Raw genomic sequence first — 25,406 nt, 5'->3', positions numbered from 1 at the left:
TTTGTTTGCAAATCACTATTGGTTTCAACTTTCTTTTGGAATTTCTGTTGCATTGCGCAACTTTGAAATTGTAGTTTTAAGCTGTTTTTTACATGATTTTCGATTTCTCGTTTTATTACAGTTTAATTGCCTTACACTAGAGGAAAAGTTATGATTTTATACTTCATGTACCATCTTACAGTAAAGAGTTATCTGGGCTTTTGAATGGACAATAGCTTGAATAGTTTAAAACAAAGTGAACTTTTTTAAAAATAAAAAAATTGGCAAGATTTCTCCACCTCGATGACAATCACTAAAATCAATGAATAGTTCTTAATTTTTGCAAAATTTATGATCCTATAATACAGCGTTGAAGTATCTTTTTACATTAAAACGTTTATATTAAACAATTTTAATTTTCACAAAACTGCATTTTTTTCATATTGTCATTTTGCCAAATTTTCAGAATTACCATACAGTGCTCTGGTCTTAAATTTGAGTTAAAGTAGTGAATAACTGCTTCAAGCTCCCGGAAGTCAGTAAAATAGCATATTATTCCCAAAAAAGCATTATTTCAAGTGACGACGCAACCTTCGAAAAACAGCCTAAAATTGTAGTAAAAAATGCTTGTAACAACGAAAAAAAGCAAATCATTCTTCTTTGCAAACGAAGTTTGATTGCGGAGAAAACGGTTTTACGGATTTCTTTTTTCACCTTGCTTGCAAGCGTCGTTCAATTAATAAATTATGAAAGGAGAATTTTAAATTTCACATTCAGAATTATCAAAGAGTGCGCTGGTTTTAAATTTGAGTTAAAGTAGTGAATAACTGCTTCAAGCTACCAGTAGCCATTAAAATAGCATATTATTCCCAAAAAAGCATTATTTCAAGTGACGACGCAACCTTCGAAAAACAGCCTAAAATAGTATTAAAAAATGCTCGTAACAACGAAAAAAAGCAAATCATTCTTCTCTGCAAACGAAGTTTGATTGCGGAGAAAACGGTTTTACGGATTTCTTTTTTCACCTTGCTTGCAAGCGTCGTTCAATTAATTAATTATGAAAGGAGAATTTTAAATTTCACATTCAGAATTATTAAAGAGTGCACTGGTTTTAAATTTGAGTTAAAGTAGTGAATAACTGCTTCAAGCTCCCAGTAGCCATTAAAATAGCATATTATTCCCAAAAAAGCATTATTTCAAGTGACGACGCAACCTTCGAAAAAAAGCCTAAAATTGTAGTAAAAAATGCTCGTAACAACGAAAAATAGCAAATCATTCTTCTTTGCAAACGCAGTTTGATTGCGGGGAAAACGGTTTTACGGATTTCTTTTTTCACCTTGCTTGCAAGCGTCGTTCAATTAATTAATTATGAAAGGAGAATTTTAAATTTCACATTCAGAATTATCAAAGAGTGCGCTGGTTTTAAATTTGAGTTAAAGTAGTGAATAACTGCTTCAAGCTCCCAGTAGCCATTAAAATAGCATATTATTCCCAAAAAAGCATTATTTCAAGTGACGACGCAACCTTCAAAAAGCAGCCTAAAATTGTAGTAAAATATGCTCGTAACAACGAAAAAAAGCAAATCATTCTTCTCTGCAAACGAAGTTTGATTGCGGAGAAAACGATTTTACGGATTTCTTTTTTCACCTTGCTTGCAAGCGTCGTTCAATTAATTAATTATGAAAGGAGAATTTTAAATTTCACATTCAGAATTATTAAAAAGAGCGCTGGTTTTAAATTTGAGTTAAAATATTGAATAACTGCTTCAAGCTCCCAGTAGCCATTAAAATAGCATATTATTCCCAAAAAAGCATTATTTCAAGTGACGACGCAACCTTCGAAAAGCAGCCTAAAATTGTAGTAAAATATGCTCGTAACAACGAAAAAAAGCAAATCATTATTCTTTGCGAACGAAGTTTGATTGCGGAGAAAACGGTTTTACGGATTTCTTTTTTCACCTTGCTTGCAAGCGTCGTTCAATTAATTAATTATGAAAGGAGAATTTTAAATTTCACATTCAGAATTATCAAAGAGTGCGCTGGTTTTAAATTTGAGTTAAAGTAGTGAATAACTGCTTCAAGTTCCCAGTAGCCATTAAAATAGCATATTATTCCCAAAATTCAAGTGACGACGCAACCTTCGAAAAACAGCCTAAAGTTGTAGTAAAAAATGCTCGTAACAACGAAAAAAAGCAAATCATTCTTCTCTGCAAACGAAGTATGATTGCGGGGAAAACGGTTTTACGGATTTCTTTTTTCACCTTGCTTGCAAGCGTCGTTCAATTAATTAATTATGAAAGGAGAATTTTAAATTTCACATTCAGAATTATTAAAAAGAGCGCTGGTTTTAAATTTGAGTTAAAGTATTGAATAACTGCTTCAAGCTCCCAGTAGCCATTAAAATAGCATATTATTCCCAAAAAAGCATTATTTCAAGTGACGACGCAACCTTCGAAAAGCAGCCTAAAATTGTAGTAAAAAATGCTCGTAACAACGAAAAAAGGCAAATCATTATTCTTTGCGAACGAAGTTTGATTGCGGAGAAAACGGTTTTACGGATTTCTTTTTTCACCTTGCTTGCAAGCGTCGTTCAATTAATTAATTATGAAAGGAGAATTTTAAATTTCATATTCAGAATTATCAAAGAGTGCGCTAGTTTGAAATTTGAATTAAAGTAATGCCCAGTAGCTATGAAAATAGAATATTATTAGGAAAAAGGCATTATTTAATGTGACGACAGAGCTTTCAAAAAACAGCCTTAAATTGTTGCCGAAAATGCCCGTATAAGGATTGAATATTCGCCAAAGGAGATAAAATTATTTAAATAACAATATTTTGAAATTAATGTTACGGAATAATAACTAAAAGAGATAAAAAAAATAGTTAATTAATTAAACTTTGATTGCAACGCTATGGATTGATTATTTTCTAAAAGAGATAAAATTAGTTAACTAATGATACTTTGAATGTAATGCCATGAATTGATTAACCCTGGAAACCCTGGGGATTTTTTTTCCTGTTGCATGAGATTTTTTAACGTTTCTTAAATACTTTAATATCGATGGTTTTAAATCAGCAATCGGTTTCTTTCTTCAAGCTAAAGTATTATTTTAAAATTCTGCTTTTTGTCAAAATATACACATTTTAAATCATTATACATAACAGGGGGTCGAATAAATGTCACGATAAATGTCACGTTGTTCGTTAGAATTCGTTAGGAACATTCATTAGGATTATGATTGCATAGAAGCCTTAGCTCGAAAATGTCATCATACGCTGCTAAGGGAACTTCTCCATTATGAATTGTTTATTTGTGTGCTTCTGAACAGGTCATAATAGGAAGCGCCCCTAGTGGCATGTAATGACATTTTCGGGCGTGGTTCCTACACAATTTTAATTCTGATGATGTGCCCTAGTAACTCCCGTAATAGTTTATCGCAGTATTTATGTGACCCCTGTTATTTATGTTTTTAAACTTGTGTATTTTGACAAAATATAAATGAATAAATAAATAAAAGTATCATTTAAATGGATTCATCATCATTTAATATCATCATCATAAAAATATCATTTAAATGGATTTTTGTGTTTAATTAAATGGACTAATTTCAATTAAACGCAAAACTAATTTCATGTTTGGAAACCCCATACCCGAATTAGGTAAGATTTGTGTACATACAATAAAAATTTATTCACCAGTGCTATTCACCAATAGTAATAATATTAGTTAATCAACGACGGTTTGAATACAATGCGATCTTTAGTACATTATATTTTAATAAAAGTATTTATTCATTCACGAATTGTTGCAAATTTAAAATCTATTAAAATATACATTCCATTAACATCTTATAATCAATTATAGTTTGCTAAAATAATTACTGACTAACAATCAATGATTTTATTCAACATCACTGTTTTTTATTTAAGAAATTACTTATGTCAGATGCATATTTTCATCAAATTGATTTAAATATTGGAAAAGGCATTCGGAAATGAAATGCCCTTCCAAACTTATTGAATATATATCGATATAAAAGCCTTCAGAATATATATCTCCCACAGCGCAATAGAGTATATTCTGAATTCTACAATATATATCTATATCGAACTCAGCTGTCATGACGGACGGTCCACCATTACTCACGTCACGTGTCACTAACACAGGACCTGACGTCACGTGCACCCTTCTCTAAATGCTGTTTCTCTCAGTGGTTCTCTTGAGTAATAGCGTCAGGTTAAAACTAGGATGCAATAGCCATTCACAATCTCTGTCGCATTCGACAATCTCTTGAAGATGTTTCGATTATAATTAAGAATTAATATGTCATCCCAACTTTATACAACAAACTTTTTAGATTGTCGTTTTTACTCTTTTTATGTCTTAAAAAATATGATCATGCTATATGGAGTAATTATCATTAATGAAACTTAACATTCTCCAGCCAATTATTAGCGTTTATTAATTATAATTCAAAATGTTCATAAGATTATAACTATTACAACTATATTAAATGCTTATAAGACTATAAGATTATAACCATATTAAATCTTTATAAGACTATTAATTAAAATTCAAAATTTTTATTGAACTCCGACCCATATACGGAGATAAAAGTTAAATTATTACATTAAAAAATTTCTCTAAAAACTAAAATTACAGTTAAATTTTGCCAAATGCCAATGGTGGGGATCAGTTAAAAGTGGATTTGACAATTAAAAACATGTTTTAAAGTCAATGAAATCTAATAGCGCCGATGTGAATGTCGAGAATTAAATGATTATAATAATAAGGAAACAAGAGATAAAAAAATCTCTAAACTAAAATCAATGAAAGCTAAAAGTCCTAAGTGTAAATGTCTAAAAGTAAAAGTTTGACTAGAAGTCGATGAAGTCTAAAATCAAAAGTAGATAAAATTTCAAAATGTAAGACTAAAAGTTGATTAGTATAAATTAACGATGACATGTTCTATTGTTGGTTCATGACTGGGGTCAGTTGAGCTGGGGCTAAAATTCAAAATGTTTATAAGAGATTTGATAAGGATTTGTTATGCTTTTTGTGAGTATACATGAATCAGAATAAAATTACAATGAAAATTACAATTTTCTTTTCATGTTATAAGGGGATATTCCCGTAGACTCCTGATAGAGTAATTATTAATCAGAATAAAATTACAATGAAATAGCCAGTTACAACTCTGTATTATTGGAAATAGTCTTCTGAATACGTTTGAACTATGTCTAATAATTAACGAGTCATCATAAATTTCTGAAACAAACTTAGAATATTTTCTTTTCATGTGATAAGGGGATAATCCCGTAGACTCCTGATAGAGTAATTATTAATAATGAATCCCATAATTTTTCTAAGAATAATTAGTGTTTATTAATATTAACTAAAGTTTTTTATAAAAGTTTTACTGTTCTAATTGTTCTATTGTCTGTATAAGATGAAAATTAGGATAAAATAGCGATTCGTAATCTCTGTCGCACTGGTTAATCTCTTAAAGATGTTTGGATTATAATTAAAAATTAATAGGCTATTGTTATTATTATAAATAAACATTTTACATCATTATCGTTTTATGTTATAGGGAGATAACCACATAGATTCTAAATGGTAAAACTATCAATTAATGAATTAAAAAAATATACTTCAGGTTGATAAGTGCGATAGAATAGCCCTAAGGTTGAAAAAAACACACACAGTTTTAACAGTTAAATCAAGCAGTTTTAACACCGATACTTGGAAATAAATATTTTACGGTGGTCTCTCGAAAGACATATATACCGGAGAAAATTACGTGATAGAGGTAAATTTTGACTATGAGTTGACCGCGTGCAATTATATCACGCCAAGTGATGCTAAATGCATTTTATCTTTATTTTATTAGGAAGAACTACAAAAAGGAAGTTTTGCTTACTAGATGCTGATAAAGTGATGGGAGACATTGGGCTTCTTAAGAAAAGGTATTTATCTACATCCGTTTATCATGGTAAACTCAATTTGTATACTTACAGTAAAATTAGATTTTGGACCTGACGTCCAATAATAAAGTATTACTCCTTTGAAAAGTGCCAAGCATCCTCCTCTGAGTAATTGGTAAAAATTTGCACTACCTCACCTGTCTGGGTTTAGTAGGAAGAAGGATGAAAGGAAGATACTCAAATATTGCTATAGAAAAAATTGAAGTATTGTTTTTAAATTATTCGAATAGGATCAAGCTGGAAATGGTATTACAAACTCTCTATGTTTTAAGGATCAAATATCATAATCAGTCGAAAATAAGATATGTTTATTCAGTGAAAGTACGCTTTTGTGTTGTTAGTTTTTAACTTAAAATATTAACTTAAGAGCATATTTGAGGTCACCCTCCTGATCGTGAAAATTTCAAAATTAGATTAAAAGTTATTCAGGATGTTTCACAAATTTTTTTGGACACTGTAAATATTTATTTGTGCAAACCATGCAGTGTTAGAGTTACTTTTAAAACTAGTAGGCTTCGCCCCTCTGTTTGCTGATTCTCCCCAACCACAGAAGATATCTATGCAATCCTATATGATTTACTTTGTGAACCATGCTCGCTACTAAGTTAAACCTATTTGAAATATGTTCTAGTGTAGAATCGTAAGACTTTAAATAAAATATTAAAAACTTTTGAACTAATCCCTCGAAAAAAAAAATTTGAAACTTTTTGTCAATAATAAAATATTGAAATAAATTTTTTCACATGGAATTTATAAATGACATGCAGTAAAAAAATATTTTTGTCAACATCCAGTGTACTCCCAAGACAAATTTTTTTCTTTTGACCAGAAGTGATTGGCATAAAATCTACGTATTTGTGTCATTGAACTGATGTCCCTTTTTGCAACATCAACAGTTAAATCATGTATCACACCACTTCGCCTATGCGTTCCATGTCTTGTATGATTGTCACCTGCGTTTTCTTCTCTTCAAGCACGCTCTTTTCAATCATATTTAAAAACGTTACAACACGATTTATACTCATTGTTCAATGAATAAAAACAATGAAAGATATTATTTTTAAGGCATCAGTATAATTAAAAAATGAATACAGAACTTTTTGTTTGTTGATCTGTATTCGCTTTTAACCTTTGAAAACCTCCCAACTTATAGCTCAGCTTGTTTCAGCTTTTCGTTGTTCAAGCGAGAAAGGAATTTTTATTCTGAAATTTGTTATGCTTTCATGCTTATGATAGTTCTCACGCTTGATATTTCAAATCTTTGCTGCCAATTCAAAAAGGAAATGAGGATTTTCTTTATCGCTGTGTGTTTGAAATGTATGGGAAATGTTTTCAAAATATGACAAATTATTGATGAGAAAAATCGGGATTAAAAAAATCAAAATCTGTTCGATTAATGGAAAGTATTGACAAGAGTTTAAATCATTTTCATCGCATTCATTTAAATCACATCATTTAAAACACTTCCAAGCATCATTAAGCAATCAAACTTGTTTTGATGTTTTTAACTCCTTCACATCTGCTTTGACTGTTGTAGAATGCGGCATTAAAAACATCAATATCATTTGTTTGACTGATATAGCCTAAAGGTGATCCTAGTTAATGGCTTTCATTTACTCTTTGTTAATTCTCCTAGTCAACAAACTTCACTGCTTTGAATCTGATCGATTACTTTTTATTTAAATTTTTATGTTTTGACTTGCAGCTTACTGACGTCACTCAGTTCAAATAATCTTATTTGTTGTTTGCTTGTTTCTTATGACACTTCGGCAAGCCAAGCACACCAGCCATTGACTTTTTTTGTGAATTAAGTAAGGAAAGTGCGTCTTTGGTTTGACAAGAGGGCATCACAGGAATGTAAGTACATCTTGGTGCAGAAGCCCACCGAAAGATGGCAGTACCACTCATTTGTGAGGCCATTTCTTCAATTTAGACGTAGATCTGAAGGAGAATAATTTTTTCTACGGATCCCTGTACCCGTGGTGCTGCTTAGTGAATAACCACAGGAATTTCGATTACGCAGATTTTGCGAGATCGCATGTACTCAGTGGGTCAAGTAGCGAGTCCTGGTCATTTCGGACTGGAGTCCGGGTCCCTAACCACTGGGATAGCACCGCCCTTGCAATATTATAGTTCTAGATATTGAAAAACCACTAAAACCCGACCTCGAATAATTTTTGTTCATTTATAAATTGAATCCTTGTCAAATATTAAACTGAATTTGATAACAGAATTGGAATTTAAGAGTATTTAATGATTCGAACTTTCCAACCACTTTGTGATTAATCATTCCTTAATAAATGACTCAAACTAAAAACAACCCTAAAACAACAAAACACAAATCCATCTTCTCTCAAAATACAAACAAAACCGATCTTGGCACGGAAGCAATTAACGTCGCCAAAGACACCCAATGCTGGAGTAAAAGAAACAATTAGTTTTAAAGAGAGAGTCCATCATATAGCTCTCGGGGCTTAATTCAACTCCAATTTACTTTAGAAAGGAGAGGGGTGGCACCGCGGTAACAGGGGCGCCCGCAGTAGAATTGGCCATAGAAGAGAAAACTTCCAGCGGCCTGGGGCGCCTATACAACCGAACTCTCACAATTGAGAACTTCTCTTAAGTTTCTTAAAGAGTTGGGTGTGGGGTGGCGTGGGGGTGGAAGATTGGAAGAAATCGATTCAACTTCCTCGATCTCATGAGAATTGTTAGGACACCGTTGCAGCTGCCGGTCCTATATCGTCCGCAAGCTCTGGTCCGCATTGATCGGTCAAGTCTTCTCCATCCCAGTGGAATTCATTTGTCACTGGGACCGCGGAAGTTTGGGATGACGGGATGTGGGGTGCGTGGGCGTGCAGGGGTCCAAGAGCTCAGCTGCTCTTCCGTGGAGGTGTGCAATTACAGATTTGGGTTTTAGGGTAGAATGTGGAAAAGGAGAGATATTTTTCCGACGTTGTATCTAAGATGGTAGAGTGCTTCTTTTCTTTTTTGTTCATTTTTTATAGTATCTCTTTTTTGTTGTTGTAGACTATACATTTAAGTCCCTTGGAATAAAAATAATTTGTTATGAGTTAGGTGATTTAGAAAACTACTTTGTTTTATCACGAAAGAAAAGTAAGAAATTTAAAAGAAAATTACAACTTTATTTTTTAATTGAATACGGAAATTTTTTAATTATGAAGTATGAAAATGAGAATTGTAGAAATAGTTTAGACAACTACACTTGTTTGGTTTAAGAACATTGCTTTATTTTAACCCAATTTTCATTTACGTTTATGCATAATTAAAGAACTAAGTAGATCAAGGTTCTAATTAACTTTTGACTAAATTAGCTTTTAAGTTCATTAGCAAATAAAAATAAATAAAAATTATGCCTTGCTCTTGTTTTTTTGTGTGCAGGTGCCTAATTGAAAGAATCTATAAGTCTCAACTCGGTTTAAGGTACTTTAAAAAGTTGCAATTCGGAGAAATTGAAATATTTGATGATAAAAATATTTTAAATCTAATCTTTTGATTAACAGTAAAAATTTATTGCTACGATAATTACTACCCGAGTAAAAGGCATTTAGGAAAAAAAAACAGCTTTAGTGAAAATACACTTTTTACTTTATAAACGCATTTTCTGACGTTTCGATTTTTGGCAAGTTTTTGGTTGCGATTTACATTGTATCTTGAAGATAATTTGGGAATTTACTCTTTTTTATTAAAAATATAAATTATTGAAAAAAATATTTTAAAATAGTTTATGTGTTTTACATAAATTATAAATACTACAAGAATTATAATTTGCAACCTTGTTGAACATCTCGCAATAATTTTGGTTTATAATCAATTATTAACTATATTTTATTGTCTTGTGTCTAGTTTTGGTTCAGCAGTTACACTTACGTTTCTTTTTAATATTTAAGAAAAGTATTTTATTTATAAAATGATAAAGCAGCTTTTTTATAGAAAAAATCAGTGTTTCTTTTAACAAAATAATTAGTTTGAGAACACGATGAAACACGCAAGTAGTAAAAAGACTTAAAAGCAGTAATTTTTTAAAAAAAGAAGTTAGTTTCAATCTAGAATTTGTCTTGTTTTAACATTTTTAACTCCTTCTTTGTGATCGACTTCGATAATCATTTGTGCGATTTTGATAACATATCTTTTTCCTTATGTATTAGAAATTTTCATACTTATTGCGCTTTTTTTTAAATGATTTAATTTTTATACTTATTGTGCTTTATTTTTAAATGATTTAATTTTTGATTACTCCTTAATGGCAGGGATTATGGAACATCTATTAGTTACTTGGACACTATTTAACCCCTTAACGATCAGTTAATATTCAGGAAAACGGTCATAAAAGTGCCTATTTTTTGGCTTTTGTATTTGTATTTCGTATTTGATTAGTGCTGCAACTAATTTAAAATAAACTAACTACCTACAATTACCTTAAAAATATCCAGGTACTGTCATCAGGTGTGTAAAAGGAGAAATAAAATGTTTTTCAGGCAAAAGAAATGAATTAGTTTTATTCTTATTGGCACGTTACTACCGAACACTCCAGCCCGTCAATATCACGGGAGCGAGAAATAGCGGGCGAAATCTCACCCCATCATTTTCACGGGAGCGAGAAGGAAGGGGTTAAGTGATTTGTTATCTTAGCTAAAAACTTTTCTAATAAAAAATTATACCTTTCATACACAAAACAAATAATAAAAATTAAATCATTAAAGTAACTCAAGAAAATTTATTTTAATCCATAAACTGTATTTTTTTTCTTTGTTAAGGTTTAAGTGTTTTCCTTGAAATTGTTTGAATTTTAAGTACGTATTTTAAATTTCAAATAATTGAATGACATACTTAAAAGTCAAACTAATTTACATTGAAAAGAAAACAGCATAAAGAAAAAATATTTAAGTATTTCTTCTTTGAGTGTTAAAAAATTGAATTTTAGGTATGCATTGGAATATTGAAAAGTATTGAAATGTATGCTTGAAAAGTAGAAAAATTGCAATTAAGGTTAAAAATGCGATTGCAATTAAGGAAGAAATACTTAAAATTAACAGAATTAAAAGAATTAAAGCATCATTAAAATTTTTATTTTGAAATAATAGTTTTTGGAATAAATATTATTAAAAGAAAACTAATTAGACATCCAGCAAAACCTTTTTTTTTAATCGAGATTTACATTTTTTCGAGATTTAAATCATTACAGCGACTTTTGGCATAAATATTATTAAAAGAAAACTAATTAGACTTCTAGCATAATGTTTTTTTATTATCGTGATTTAGATTGAAACAGTGGCTTTTGGTATAAATATTAAACGCAAAACTTTTTTTTGAAATTTTGGTTACTGTTACTCATAAATTAGACATAAAAATTGGAGAGTAAAAATAGTATTAAACGAAAACTAATTAGACTTTTAGCATAACTCATATAACTTCTAGTCCTAGTATTTAATTAAAGATTTTTAATTTTCTTAAAATTTCGATTCGATGAATATATTGAAAATTTCTAACGTATACTTAATGCTAGGTGCTAAGAAATCTTATTTCCCAACAAATTGTTCTCATTTTCCCCCATATTCAACATTTTTTCCCAAAATTTTTCATTATTGTCATTTCTAATATTTTGAGTTGTCATTCAATATTGTTCATTCCATATTTTATCAAGTTTTATTTTGAAGCAATTTTTTTCTCATTCTTTTCAAACTATACTCCACATTTATCAAACATTATATTCTCATCAACATTGTTCATTATCATTTAACATTGCTTATTTAATGTTTTTATCAAGATTTACATTGGAACAGCGGCTTTTGGCATAAATATTATAAAGTGCAAGCTAATTTATTGAAATTTTGGCTATTATAAATTAGGGATAAAATTTTGAAAGAAAAAAAATCTTTTCCTTCTTTTTTTGACAAATATATTTTGAATTATCTAATATATATAATTCTCTCACGTGGCTCCCAAATTTTGGCTGTATTTCTTTTCCGCTGGTGGCAACGTTTGCTTTGTTTTGCTTACGTTACTATTTCTCTTACACGGCGAATCGACCAATGATTGCCGCTAAAAATGTCACATGCCAAGTCTAGCTGAGATGGCTCAACATATAGCACTTTTAAGAACGGAAACTGAAATAACCAGAGAGCACCAGCTGCGGCAATCTCATACTATTAAGCTAGGCAGAAGTGAGTAGTCTTTGTCGATAGATCTCTATTTTAGTATTTTGTCGAAAGCGCTTTTTTTACGAATTTATATACTACGAATTTATTTGACGATTTTTGAATTATATTACGAATTATACTATAGCACATTTCTAATGGGTTTAACGAATTACATGTCATTTATTTGAATTCAAATTTATTTTAATGACTTAGTATTTACTAAAAAGATGTAATTTTTTTTAAAAAAAGTTTTTATATGGATTTGAATGATTGTTTTGAATTTTTAGAATTTTGTGCATTTGCAATGAACATAAGTTAGCAGCGAGCGAAGCGAGCTTGGTTTGCGAAGCAAACCATATAAGATTGCGTAGCAATTTTCGAGGGTTGGCGAGCATTAGCGAGCAGGGGGCGCAGCCCACTAGTTATTAAATATTGCTTTTTCAACGTTATTAAGATTTACATTGAAACAGCGGCTTTTGGCATAAATATTATTAAACACAAACTAATTTTTTGAAATTTTAATTATTGTTACTCTCAAATTAACCATAAGAGAAAATTGTGTGAGAAAAAAAAAATCTTTCTTTTTCTCGATGAATATATTGGAAATGAATCTCTGGGCTGGGTTTGCACGCTAGGTGCTAAGAAATCTTATTTTCAAACATTAATTCCTTTCATTGTTTCTCCATAACCTTACAGTCGGATGAAAAATTTTTAATCCCTTCACCTCACGAAAAGAGAGAGCGAAATTTAATCGAAATCGATGGATGAAAATTTTCTCCCTTCAGGAGCTTCAGCAGTAGAACCTCTCAACTCTACTTCACTCGAAACAACAATGTCGGATCAGATCAGGTGTTGACGTTCACAGGACAGAGGCAATTCGAAGAAAAAGAACTCCCTCATTAATCAGTCCTAAGAGAGAGAAAGCTTGCAAGAAAAGTGCTATTGCAAACTATGCGAGGAAGGTTATAAAACAAATAATAAAGAACTAAAACTGGAAAATCTTTTTCTCCGAGAAAAATTCGATGGGAATAAAAACAATCGGTTATTTCGTGATTAATTTTTCCACTTTGAGTGTGGGTAATTTTGTTCTAGGGGAAGAGATATGGGTATGTAAGGGCGCATGTATGCAGGTGCTCTGATTCTCGGCAAAAATTCGACACTCAGTGCTTGGTATAAAACCGTGTCTTTCATATATTGAAAATCCATATATTAGCGTGTACTAGTACAGGTTGTGAGTATAGGTTTTGGATCTTTTTCGTTCTAAATGTACATTCGAGTAAAGTAAACTTTCGATATTCGGTATAAAATATCGGAATTTCAGGAACTCATATAGTTTTTGATTTATGGTTAAACAAAGGACGAGGAAAAAAAAAGTTTTAAATTGTATTCACGAGCGTTTAATTTCGAAAGAGTATCTTTGGAGATATGCATAAATATATTTTGTTGAATTGTTTTAAATTTCAAACGTAAGTTCTTCAAGAATTTATTACATGCAGTTCAATATATGTGATAAGTATTGGCAGATAGGTTACAAAAAAAAGTTTTTTTTTATAGTTTAATTTCGAAATAAATATGTCCTTAAAAAGAACTAATAAATCTACATCTAATTAAAAATATTTAAAAAAACAATCCGATTTTTTTTATCTTTAAAGAAGATAATTAGAAATAGTTTCAGGTTAAGTTCTTTTTCATAGACTTAATTTGTTTGTTTTTTCTTTTGTGAAATTGCATCTTTTTTTTCTTTCTCAACGCATGTTTTAGGGACTTGTTCTATTATTTAAAACATATTGCTTTTAATTCTCTTTAAAATGGTAAAAAAAGTATATCTGTATTTAAATTATAACGCGAGATTAGAACTTCAACATTAGGTAAAAGTTTTGAAAACCTTTTTTCCATGAACATTTTTTTCACATAACGAAAAATTTAAAATTATGTATTTAATGAACTAAAACTAAATACTCTATGCAGTTCTGTAGCATTCGTAATTAGTTTTGATATACAGAGCGTCCAAAAGATCTTAGAAAAATTCACATCTTGCAAAGAAAATAAACATGTGTTTATCATCACTGATAAAAAAAATTTCAGATATCTCGCATGATGTTTACCTTTTCTAATATACGAGTAGTTTGTAATAACTGATATAAAATCTGAAAACCGTTTTTTTAACTCGGTTTTCAGATTTGAGATATTGACAAAACGGTGTTTGAGACATTGACTAAAGTTAGTTTTAATAGAGCACCTTGTTTGATTTTCTTTTACCATCAGGTTTTTTTTCTTCCATTTTATGCAACGTCATATACACCGAAGAGCCATTACATTATGACCACCCTCCATCTATAACAATGGGCTCGCCCAAGTTTTCATGGTTTCTCGCCCAGGAACAATGTTTTCATGGGCACATTAGGACCCATAATCCTCATAGAACAATCTCTCACGTCTGTAAGCTACTTGAACTATAGTTGCAGACCAGGTTCACCCATTCATGGCAACAGTTTTTCCTGCGGGGGATGGTGTTTACCAACAGGATAATGCACCATGTCATAGGGGTCGACTGCTGCTGCTGTTGCTGTTGTTAATTTACGTCGCACTAGAGCTGCACAATGGGCTATTGGCGACGGTCTGGGAAACATCCCGGAGGATGATCCGAAGACATGCCATCACAATTTTGATCCTCTGCGGAGGGGATGACCCCCGCTTCGGTAGCCTGACGACCTGCACGCGAAGTCGAGCACTTTACTAGAACACTTTAACGAGGACCAATACCGCACACCCTCGGTCCCTACGCAGGCTGATCCAAGTGGTCACCCACCCGCACACTGACCGCAGCCAGTGATGGTTGACTTCGGTAATCTGCTGGGAACCGTGTCTTAACGATCAGTCCACTGCGGGACGTCATAGGGGTCGAATCGTCATGGATTGGTTCGAGGAACATTCCAGTGGCTTTCAAGTCATGTCTTGGACCCCAAATTCACCTGACCATAATCCAATAGAGCATTTGTGGTCCTACTTGGAAAATCAAATTCGTGCTGCCACGCTACTCCCTCGCAATGTGAGGGAATTGCAGGACAAGTTGGTGAGCGCTTGGTACCAGATACCTCAGAATACCTATCAGCACCTTGTGGAATCAATGCCACGGCGGGTGCTAGCAGTTTTGAGGGCTAAAGGTGGTCCTACTTGTTATTAGCAGGGTGGTCATAATGTAATGGCTCTTCAGTGTAATACTTTCATTGAATGTAAAAATAATCAAGGTTAGCTTCAAACATAAATTAATTACAATTCCTACAAAGTATCCAAGAGTTTTTTTCAGTTTCAAAAAAAAAAAAAAAAATTCCACCTGATCTTGTTGCGTACTCAATAACGAACATTCCTATGAAATTTATAGTTTATGAAGTAAAACAAGAAAAATCTGTTTCATCCTTCAGCAACGAATCAGACCCTGACTATGAATGACCCTGACTTACACGAGACCATTTGCTGACGAAAGTTTAAGCTGTTCGGCTCACGCATAAGGAATTTGTTTGCAACGGGTACAACCACTACACGTTTTTTTACAGACACACACTTTACAATAAGAAACACTATTTGATACGGTGCGAAAGCTCAAAGTCTATGACAAGCTGCAGGGTGGAACACAACTTTAAAGTACTTAGGCTCATCAAAAACACTAATAACCACTCACTGAAAGCATTATTACACAATTAAAACAAATTTTGTATCAGTGCCATTGGATATACTACCCTCCAGATACAAACAAATGAAACAAAGTCTATTTTCCTTAAGGGGAGAACCCCACCCTGAATATTTCAAAAATTCGAAAAAAATTTTATTGCATTTTTCGAATCTTTGTACCCTTCCTAATGTCTGTCTAAAACAGTGATTATCAAACTTATTTCTTTTACCACCCCCTTTGAAAATCAATTATTCTTCAGCGCCCCCCATTTTTTATACACCCCTAAAACTTAAAAACCACAATTACATTACTTTAATTAATTTAGTTATACAGTAGAGAACCGATTATCCGGAACGATCGGGACCATCGCGATTCCGGTACTATTTTTTTACTAATTATTGTACTAATTTATTAGAACGAAACTATTTTTGTTGAATATCTTTCTTATTAATATAAGATAAAATTCTCATCATAAGATAATTAAAGTTTTATATTTCAACTAGTAAATAATACTACTAACAATAATAACTTATTTAACTACGGAAAATAAATTAATATCATTTCGTATTATAGATAAATATGGGTAATTTTTCATAGAATTTTAGTTTATAATTTAGAACTGGTTCAAATAAAAACCGTCGCCTAAGCCAGCGTTTTTATTATTTGTAATATTTAATATTTATAATATATAGAAATAGCAAACGATGTTTACAATAAGTGAACTGTTTAGGCTTACTATACTATTTGACACTGGACGGTAATGGGTTAATTGTAAAAAAAATATCTAACACAACTTTTTGAACAATAATTATATACGTATTTCCATCTTATATAAAAGTGATGATTCTTACATCAGTAATTTATTATAAAATGCTAGGAAAATGCTGTAAAATGCCCTTATGTTAAAAGCAAGAAAGAAAGTAAAGAAAACTTCAATTTATGTTTGTTTACGTAAGTATAATATTTTAAAACTCTGCATGGTAGTTTTTTTCCTAATGTTTAAATAATTTCTGGTGCAATGTAATTAAGGTAAAATTGCTATAATTTTTTAACTATCATCGATCATGTTCTTTAATCTATCCGAAGAAACTTGTTACAACTTGATTGCGTACGGTGTGCGGGCTATCCAACGAAATCTATGTTAAGTATTTTAAGTTTTTATAACATCATACAGGGTAGAAATATAAACTAATTATTCGTTATTGTGTAGTAGGTGGGTTTTAATTTTAGTGAAATTTAAAATACTATATAAAGTAAATGAAATTAAAAATAATACAGCGCCCCCTAACCCACATCAACGCCCCCCATTTTTTCAGGGCCCCTTAACGCCCCCCTCTAGGTTTCAAACGCCCCCAAGGGGGCGCTATCGCCCACTTTGAGAAAGACTGGTCTAAAACGATTTCTCGGTACCTAACTTCGTTTGGAAGTTATACCGGAAAACAGAGAGTCGTCGCTAAGCTGGTAGGAAGGCCGGTTCGCCCGGATTAGGAGGGGCAACATTCTTTCTGAGTCTCATCCATTCTGTTGACTGTATATAGAAACTTATTGTAGGCATTTCATTTATCGATCATTATATATATGAAATAATTTACTAAATTGAACATAAGTCAAAACTTTAAACGCGTTTTTCTCAAAACGCTGCTTTTTGACCTGGCCTAACGTTTTTCTCATGATTTATACAACGAAATAAGCTGTTTTTTTATTTTAAATTACGTAAAAATATATTCTTTAGAAAGTAGAATAGAATTTTTTTGATATTTTAATATTTCGATTTTATATCAGTATTTTAATGAATATTTTTTTAATGAAAAACTTAACTTTTTTTTAAGTTGCCGCCATTTTGGTAATTTTGCGAATATCAAAAAACCGCTATGCTACTTTTTAGATAATGTCTTTATGTTTCAGAAAATCTCAACAAAATCGTTTTCCTATGTTTCAGGACTTCTAAATCCATGAGGCCAGTGACGTGCTACTTTTTGATGACCAGCCACACACGGAACTGCCACCAATTTAATTTTCATTATTTTGTAAAAGAAAAAAATTTAAAATAGACTTACATTGTAGCTAAATAAAATTAAAAAACAAGGAGTCTCTGCATTGTCTCTATTACTTAAAAAAAATTCAAAATAAACGTTAATATGTTACCATCTCAAGGTGGGGTCCCCCCTTAAAAGCCGAGACAAACATGGCTGTAAATAATATATCTGTGGCGATTGAAAAGTTAGCACCCTTTTCTCATGAGAATTCAAACTGAGTGCACAAAGTACTAATACCTTAACTACAAGTAAAACAGTTTAGATAGAAAGCATAAAATAGATAAAGAAAAATTGCCCTATTATAAACCTAATGCCACCAGAAGTGAAAATGTTTGTCGCGTAAAATTGATTGACAGTAACTAAGTCATGCCACCAAAAAAAGGAAAATGTCTTTCGAGTACCGTTGGCTGAACTAAGTTCTGTCACTACTTAGCTCATATGAAGTTTTATGAAAGCTTAAAACAACGAATCAGATGCTTTTCGCTACCTGAGCAAAAAGTTTTCAGAGTTGCGTTGTGTAAAAGGGAAATCTCATTTTTTCCCCTAGTAAATGCTTTATTCATGAGTACTCTATATGGCAGTAACTTGTTCTAGTGAAATATAAATTGTTGAAGGATTGTATCTAAAATCCGGTGGATGGTAGAAATAAATGACTTGCATAATTTAAAATCAGTATATTTCGATTGTCTTAAAATATACATCTGGAAGACAAAATATATCCAGAAGACAAAATTTTCTTAATTGTTTTCTTTAACCCTTTGACTGCTACTGACGCATCCTCAAGAAAACCATCGGTGTGGCCCATGGGTGCATATGATCACCCTGCTCGAACCATCGATAGAGACTATGGTAGCAAATATTGACTATGACTATAGACTACGGACTATACTATAGACTATGGTCGCAAATGCGAGTTCGGTGTAGGCTTTGACTGCTTACATCTGTCTCAAGTAAATGCTCTCTTGTATATGTCCAATGGAGCCTCCTTGGCCGAGAGGTATCTCCCGCCAAACACTTTATAGTGAAAAGGTAGAGAGTTCGAATCCCACCAAAACCCTGTATGTAATTTCACGTTGTCTTTTTATGAATTGTGCTCTATTCTTCTAACTGATAAAGGCTTATATGCCGTAGGTATGTAATTGAACACTCAAGTCTACACATGTATATACCAATAAATAAAACATATGTTCAACACTCGCAAAAATCTCATTATTTGTCGCTTAACACGAACAAAAAAAAAAGAATTATCGCTAAGTAAAATTTTTATGTTTTGTCATGTTATTTAAGCCAGATTTAATTGGACATTTATAAGTAACGTCACACGCGCGTGTGTGTATGTGCAAGCAAATAATAAATCTAAGTTAAGTAAAAGATGAAGACAACGAGAAGGAATTACAACAAATTCCAGGCGCTATACAGCGCTGTTGTAACTTTACATTAATTAATATTCTAACTTATGTGGAGGAACCTAGCTCAACTTGAACACGTTATTTACTTTATTGACTAACAGATGGCGCTGACGTCATAGGTCACATGTTTGATTATCCGTGATCTTCAGAGAATATAACAATCAAACGATGGCGCTTTAAAACTTTACTATTTGTGATTAAAATGAATGTATGGAGATGCTCGGATCAGATTTGGATTGGATAAAGTAGTAAAAGTATTTACATAGTGTGCTACATCATTATATACGCCGTCGACAAAATCAGTTCGGAGCGAAAAAATATTTAATCTTGAGCGATCGCATTAACTTAGAACAGTTAGTAGTTAAAGAGTTTAAATAAAATCTAACTTTTGTTCAAATAGTTACTATTTTGCATTGCATACTTTATTTCATAAAAATTAAATTGTGCCTTATTAAAGCTGGAATAATGGACGCGTGCTTCTGAAAATGATTTCTTTAACTTGGTTCCGGTTTTTATTATCGTTATTTTAAAAGTTGCGGAACGTTTCTCTCCAGAAAGAGTTAAGTTCTTTGGCTACCATAAAACACGTCCTCGCCAAGATCCTTTCTCCTCTGACACACAAGAGCAAACAGGCCATCGATTTAAAATTCTAGACAAGAATGTTCTGTGGTTCTAGGGAAAGGGAAGATAGAGTAAAAGCAACGCGAAAGGTGGTGACATCGCACCACTCTAGGTGTTACTAGGGAGAATTAATTACAACCCCTTTGTTACAGAGGGGGCGGAAGGGTGCTGCGGTTGATATATTTATTAATTGCGAAGAACTTTTCCCTTGCTTGTTCTTTTGAGCTTTTGTCTCGCGCAGTCCGTGAATTTGATTAAGTGGTGGGATTGTACTGGTGACTGTGAGTTTGGGATCTGACTTTTAGGAAAGGCAAATAAAATATAATATTGGTAAATAAATCTAAGTAAATAAATTTCAAATATAAATAAATTTCAAATATAATAGATTTCAAATATAATAAATTTCAAATATAAATATAAGTAAATAAATTTCAAATATTTATGTTACAATAATTGGTTCAAATTTCAACTTTTTTTCTTATCAATTTATAATTTAGCTCATTTTATGATAACCACTGTTAGAATAGATTGTTAGAATTTTAGTTTAAAAAAATGGTGTCAAAATGTGCAATTTTAGCGGAGAGCCGGCTGTCATGAGTTTGATGTTTGCTAGTGACTAAACAAGCGGCGTTTACACGCAGCAGGGTGTACGTTTTATCTGCCATGGCTGAAAGTCAACTTGTTAGTTGTGGAGTTAAGGTTTGGAGAGAGATGTACCAGCTCAGGTGCTGCCCAAGTAACCTTTAAGAGATAAAGCCCTGGAAAACAAGGAAAAATTCGTGACCTTCGATGGGTGATATGTGAGCAGTATAAACCTCAAAGTACTGTTTAAGCTTTTACGTTTTTTTAATCAATTGATACTTTTCGCTGAGAGGTTCCATAGATCACAAAACACAAAATGCGGGAAAAATAAAGCAGATATCAAATTTTTTCTTCAGCCATGGGAATCGCCAACTTTCAGCCAGTTTTAATGATACGTCAAGTTTTGATAGTAATTTTGAATTTTTCCTCATATACACATCGTTCCAGTTGCACTAAACATGCTTCTTTATTATTGGAAAGTATAAAAATATATATCAGGTTATGTGATTAAGGATTTTGCTGTATTTGAAACAAATGGTTTAAAAAATATGTTTATACAATGCGTCCTAACAAGGTCACATTTTTTACTTTCAAATAAAAAAGGTTTATTTAATACAAAAATATTTAATGTAGCAACTATATACGAAACAACACATTTGTTGTACTCTATGTAAATAGGAGTCTCAAGGTTACGTGATTTTCCTAGTCTCCACTCTTTCCCTCTCTCAGTTACCAATTTTAATCTTCCAATTTTAAATAATCAAATCCAACATAAAAAAAAATTTTTTTGAGCACTTTAAGCATTTTTAAATTTTTATTACTAGAATATTATGAGACTGATTACTTTCCCGATCCAATTTTGGCTTGGAATTACATAAATATATGTTAATGCAAGGAAAGTTTTTTGATTTGATTTCGTTATTCAAAATATCGTCATCACTAGCTAATAAGTTATACTGAAGCTATCAATATTTCATGCTAGTGCTGGAAGAAAAGACCCGATATTTGGATCAAAAGTTATTAAGTTTGATCGATTTATTATTTCGGAAACAGCACAATTGAGAGAACATGAACGTTTTTGAAAGATTCAATTTTCAAGCTTAAATGAAAGGTTGAGGGGAGATATTAATAATGGATATTAATTTAATCTGTCAGGTCTCTAAATAAACCGGCTTCAGTGTAACTTTTTTTTAAACAGTTTCTGAATGTTCCAAAACATTCCAAACCAGATTTCTATTTTTAAGCTTTCGAACGCGTGATTTATCAATTTTTTATGTACACTATCAGAAACAAGTCATTTTTGACCATTCAGAAGGTATCGAGTTGCATTTTATTGTTTTTTGACAAACATTTTTTCACAAAATAACGTGATTTTGACGAAACGCGTAATGACATCTTTGACAAAGTTTCTTCTTTGCTCGTATGTCATCTAAGCGCACTGAAGAATTTTCCAGTACTTTTTTAAAACTTTTTCTTTTTTTCGTTCTATTTGCTCTATATAACAGTATTGCACAAGAGTTAGTGGTAAGATGCCCGAGAATGATTGGCCAGCAAATTTCTGGATTTAGTACCTATAATGTTTGTACCTTAATTTAATGTTCGTACTTGTTCATTCAAATTTTTTTGTGATGTATTTTCTAAAGAATTGCGAAATTCATATGCGGCTAAATTTATATTCTCAGGCAAGTAAAAATAGTAATCTCCCCAATTTGGCTCATGGTTTGCTCAAGGAATTTTCCAGGAATCAGTTTTATTAAAAAGGAAGAAAATTCAAGACTTAAGATTTTCTAATACAACGCATAAAATCTTGTTAGCTTTTAATAGGTTTCACTGTGAAGTTTCGAATCTTTATTTAATGGAACTGTTCGTTAAACCAAACATAAAATTGCTAAGAAGATTTCCCATAACCAGTAGAAATATAAATAACCATTAACTATTAAAACTAATTCTGTATAATCTAATAAAAATAATGGGTATTAAGGAATCATTACGTTAAACGTAAGATTATTAATGCAATGACTCATATCTTTCATTTCCCTTCTTTCGCAATCCAATTTACATTTCATCTGTTAAAAACAGTGTGCCAAAGCTGTGAGGATTTTTCCAATCGAAAGCCTTTGGCGATAACAACCAATTTCCCTTTTCCAGTTGTTTGAATATTTCAAAATTCATACAGATAAGCAAGGCAGAAATACATACATCTCAAGTAAAGAGAATTCGGCACGCACACTAAACTGAACATACTTATCAATCATAGAGAGAACCAATATTTCACCAGTTAGAGCTACCTTAGATGAACACACGTCCACCTGGTACGTTCTCTCCAACGCTTTGCTGCAAGTTTTATCTAGAACTTTAATGAGATTTCACCATCGAACAGGCTCTTGCAAAATTTCTATGTACGGTCCTACCTTGCCTGCCTTCCCACAATTCCCTTCTTTATGCAATCCATTGTAGTGAATAGATGATATCTGTATCAAGTAGTTGTGTGCATTCTATTGGCGAGAGTTTGTGATGGACGATGGCGATTGTTTGTTGGCGCCCTTTTCAAAGATCCTTGGCGAAGAAAGACGAGATTTGTGAGCAATTCATCAAATCTGTCTTTACAATGGGTAATATCTTTTAGGAATGGAGTTTGTTATTTATCGCGCTGTGGAATGAAATATATCGAAGTGTCATTTTAAAGGACAGGATACAATTGTCAAATTTTTTCCGAAAGATAGTTTTGAACAGAAAAGTAAAATTTATGTCAGGAATTTTTCTAGAGGAATTTTGAATGTTTATTATAAAAAAAAATCACAGCAAGTACAAAGATTTAGAGGATCAGTTGAGATTTTTTTAGTTTTGTTTTTCCAAACTAGACAGTATTCAAACGTCAAACAGTATTGCAGGGAATTCCGCCTTTTTTTTTTATAAAAAAAACAGAAGAGAATTCTATATAATTGAATCCAACAATATTAAAATATTTAAGTTAGCTATGCAACGAATTTTGTCTTTACTTTTGTAACAAAAGATAATTTTTTTCTCTGAATCAAACAGTATTCAAATAATAAAGTTTGTTTTTTAGTCTCAAAAGGGTAACACTGATATTTATTTAATTATTTAGGTGTATTTAGGTTCTGCCAACTTATTTTTTGCAGATGTTAACTTGTTTCAAATTCAAACTACAGCAGTTTTAAAAATATTTGCTTTATTAAGAAATAATTGCTATAATAAACGTAATATACAACGTAAATAAAGCACGTACGATGGCAAAAAACAGACTTTTTATAACTGCGGTTCAATTCTTCAGTGTAGAAACACAGAATGACAGCAGAAAATAAACAAACAATTTGTAATAGAAAAGTGGTCCAACTAATAGAAAAGGTACTAACTTGGACAAGATAAAACATAAGGGAAAATAATAAATTGTTGTTTATGGAGAAATAGGGTGACAATTCCAGGGTGCTAGATATAGAAACTAAATTACCATAGATTTATAAACATTGGTGGACAAACTAGAAAGATCATTTTAAGACTAGAGAGATCAAAGCTAGAAATGTTGCTAAGATCAGATTTGAGATATTAAAAAGATCATTAAATAAGAGCAGAAGTGAATGATTTTCAAAGAAAAAAATTCAAACCTGATTGAAATTTAAGTAGTAAGGTGGAAAGCTTGCCTAACAAATAAATTTGTTTTATTTAAAAGTTTAAGGGTACGGTTAACTTGTTTACACAATAAAAGAAATTTGACAGATACTCAAGCTATTATTAGCAGGAACACTATGGACATATGGACCTAAATATTGTAAAATTTAATTTACAGAAGAGAAAATGACATTAAATCAAAATTTATTCAAACTCTTAATTTAAATATGATTATATTGGGCTAAACAATACTCATGCTATGATGTATCTACATTTACTATTTGATAAAAACAAAAATAATTTTTTTTTGTAATTTAATTGGAAAACGTTATGATTTGATCTGTCTAAACGGATAGTCAAATTGCTGCCTCAAAAGTGGTCTATTTACGAAGTTCATTGTATTCCTTTTTAAAAGTTGACTGATTATCAAATAAAAAACTCTAAAACCAAAATTAAGTTTACATATTTTTCAAACATTTATGCCGGAATTTTGCGTTTATTCTACACATATTGTATTGAATGCAGAGTTTCAAGACCCCGTTGCTTTTGTTTCAGTTTTGACAAAAATGCGTGAAACTAAACGATATTACATAATGAAGATAGAAAAAACAGAGTTATAAACTAAGTTTAATGAAAGAAAAAAGAAGTATTAAGTATCATGACAATATTGAATCCATGTTTATTTAAAAGCAGGCAGAAGTTAAACTTATATAACTCAAGTCTGGCGAAAATAAAAGAGCCCGGAGGAGTATAAGAAAACATTATGGTGCCTTCAGGATCCAGGATCCCTTACTTAATGAATATAAGACTCCTATGAACCCAAAAAATTAGCATATATACATCGTCAGAAATTTTTGGTCCATTCTGAATTGTTATATAGTTCGAATTGCTAATCATTTAACTGCAATCTTTAATGCTACCTTAATACGTATGCAATCTTGTGCAACCTTAACACGCTGAATGCCATGCTAATTTTACATGGCTTGCCAGTCAAGCCAAAATGATTTTCTCAGTATGCGTTGCATATTTTGATGAAATATTAATTACAACAAAACAGCTAATTTTTGTAATCATTCGTGTTACCAAAATTTGCGATAATTATGTGCTTTTAATAATCTTGGCATCGCCGGTCATCCCTGTGGCACTAGGAGCAAACTCAGTGCCGGTCACCGTTGACCCCGAGTGGCATTCAACGTGTTAATACGCAGGGCTAAAGAGAATAGAAGGGATAGTTCACTCCGCTCTTAGAGCTGAAGCTACGATTTCCCTCCTCATGACGTCACTGTGTCCACAGATCTCGGAGATCGCAAGCAAAGATATTATGATAACTTTGCATC

This window comes from Parasteatoda tepidariorum, chromosome 6 (assembly GCF_043381705.1).
Source record: "Parasteatoda tepidariorum isolate YZ-2023 chromosome 6, CAS_Ptep_4.0, whole genome shotgun sequence".
NCBI lineage: Eukaryota > Metazoa > Arthropoda > Arachnida > Araneae > Theridiidae > Parasteatoda > Parasteatoda tepidariorum.
This window is presented reverse-complemented; position numbering follows the sequence as displayed.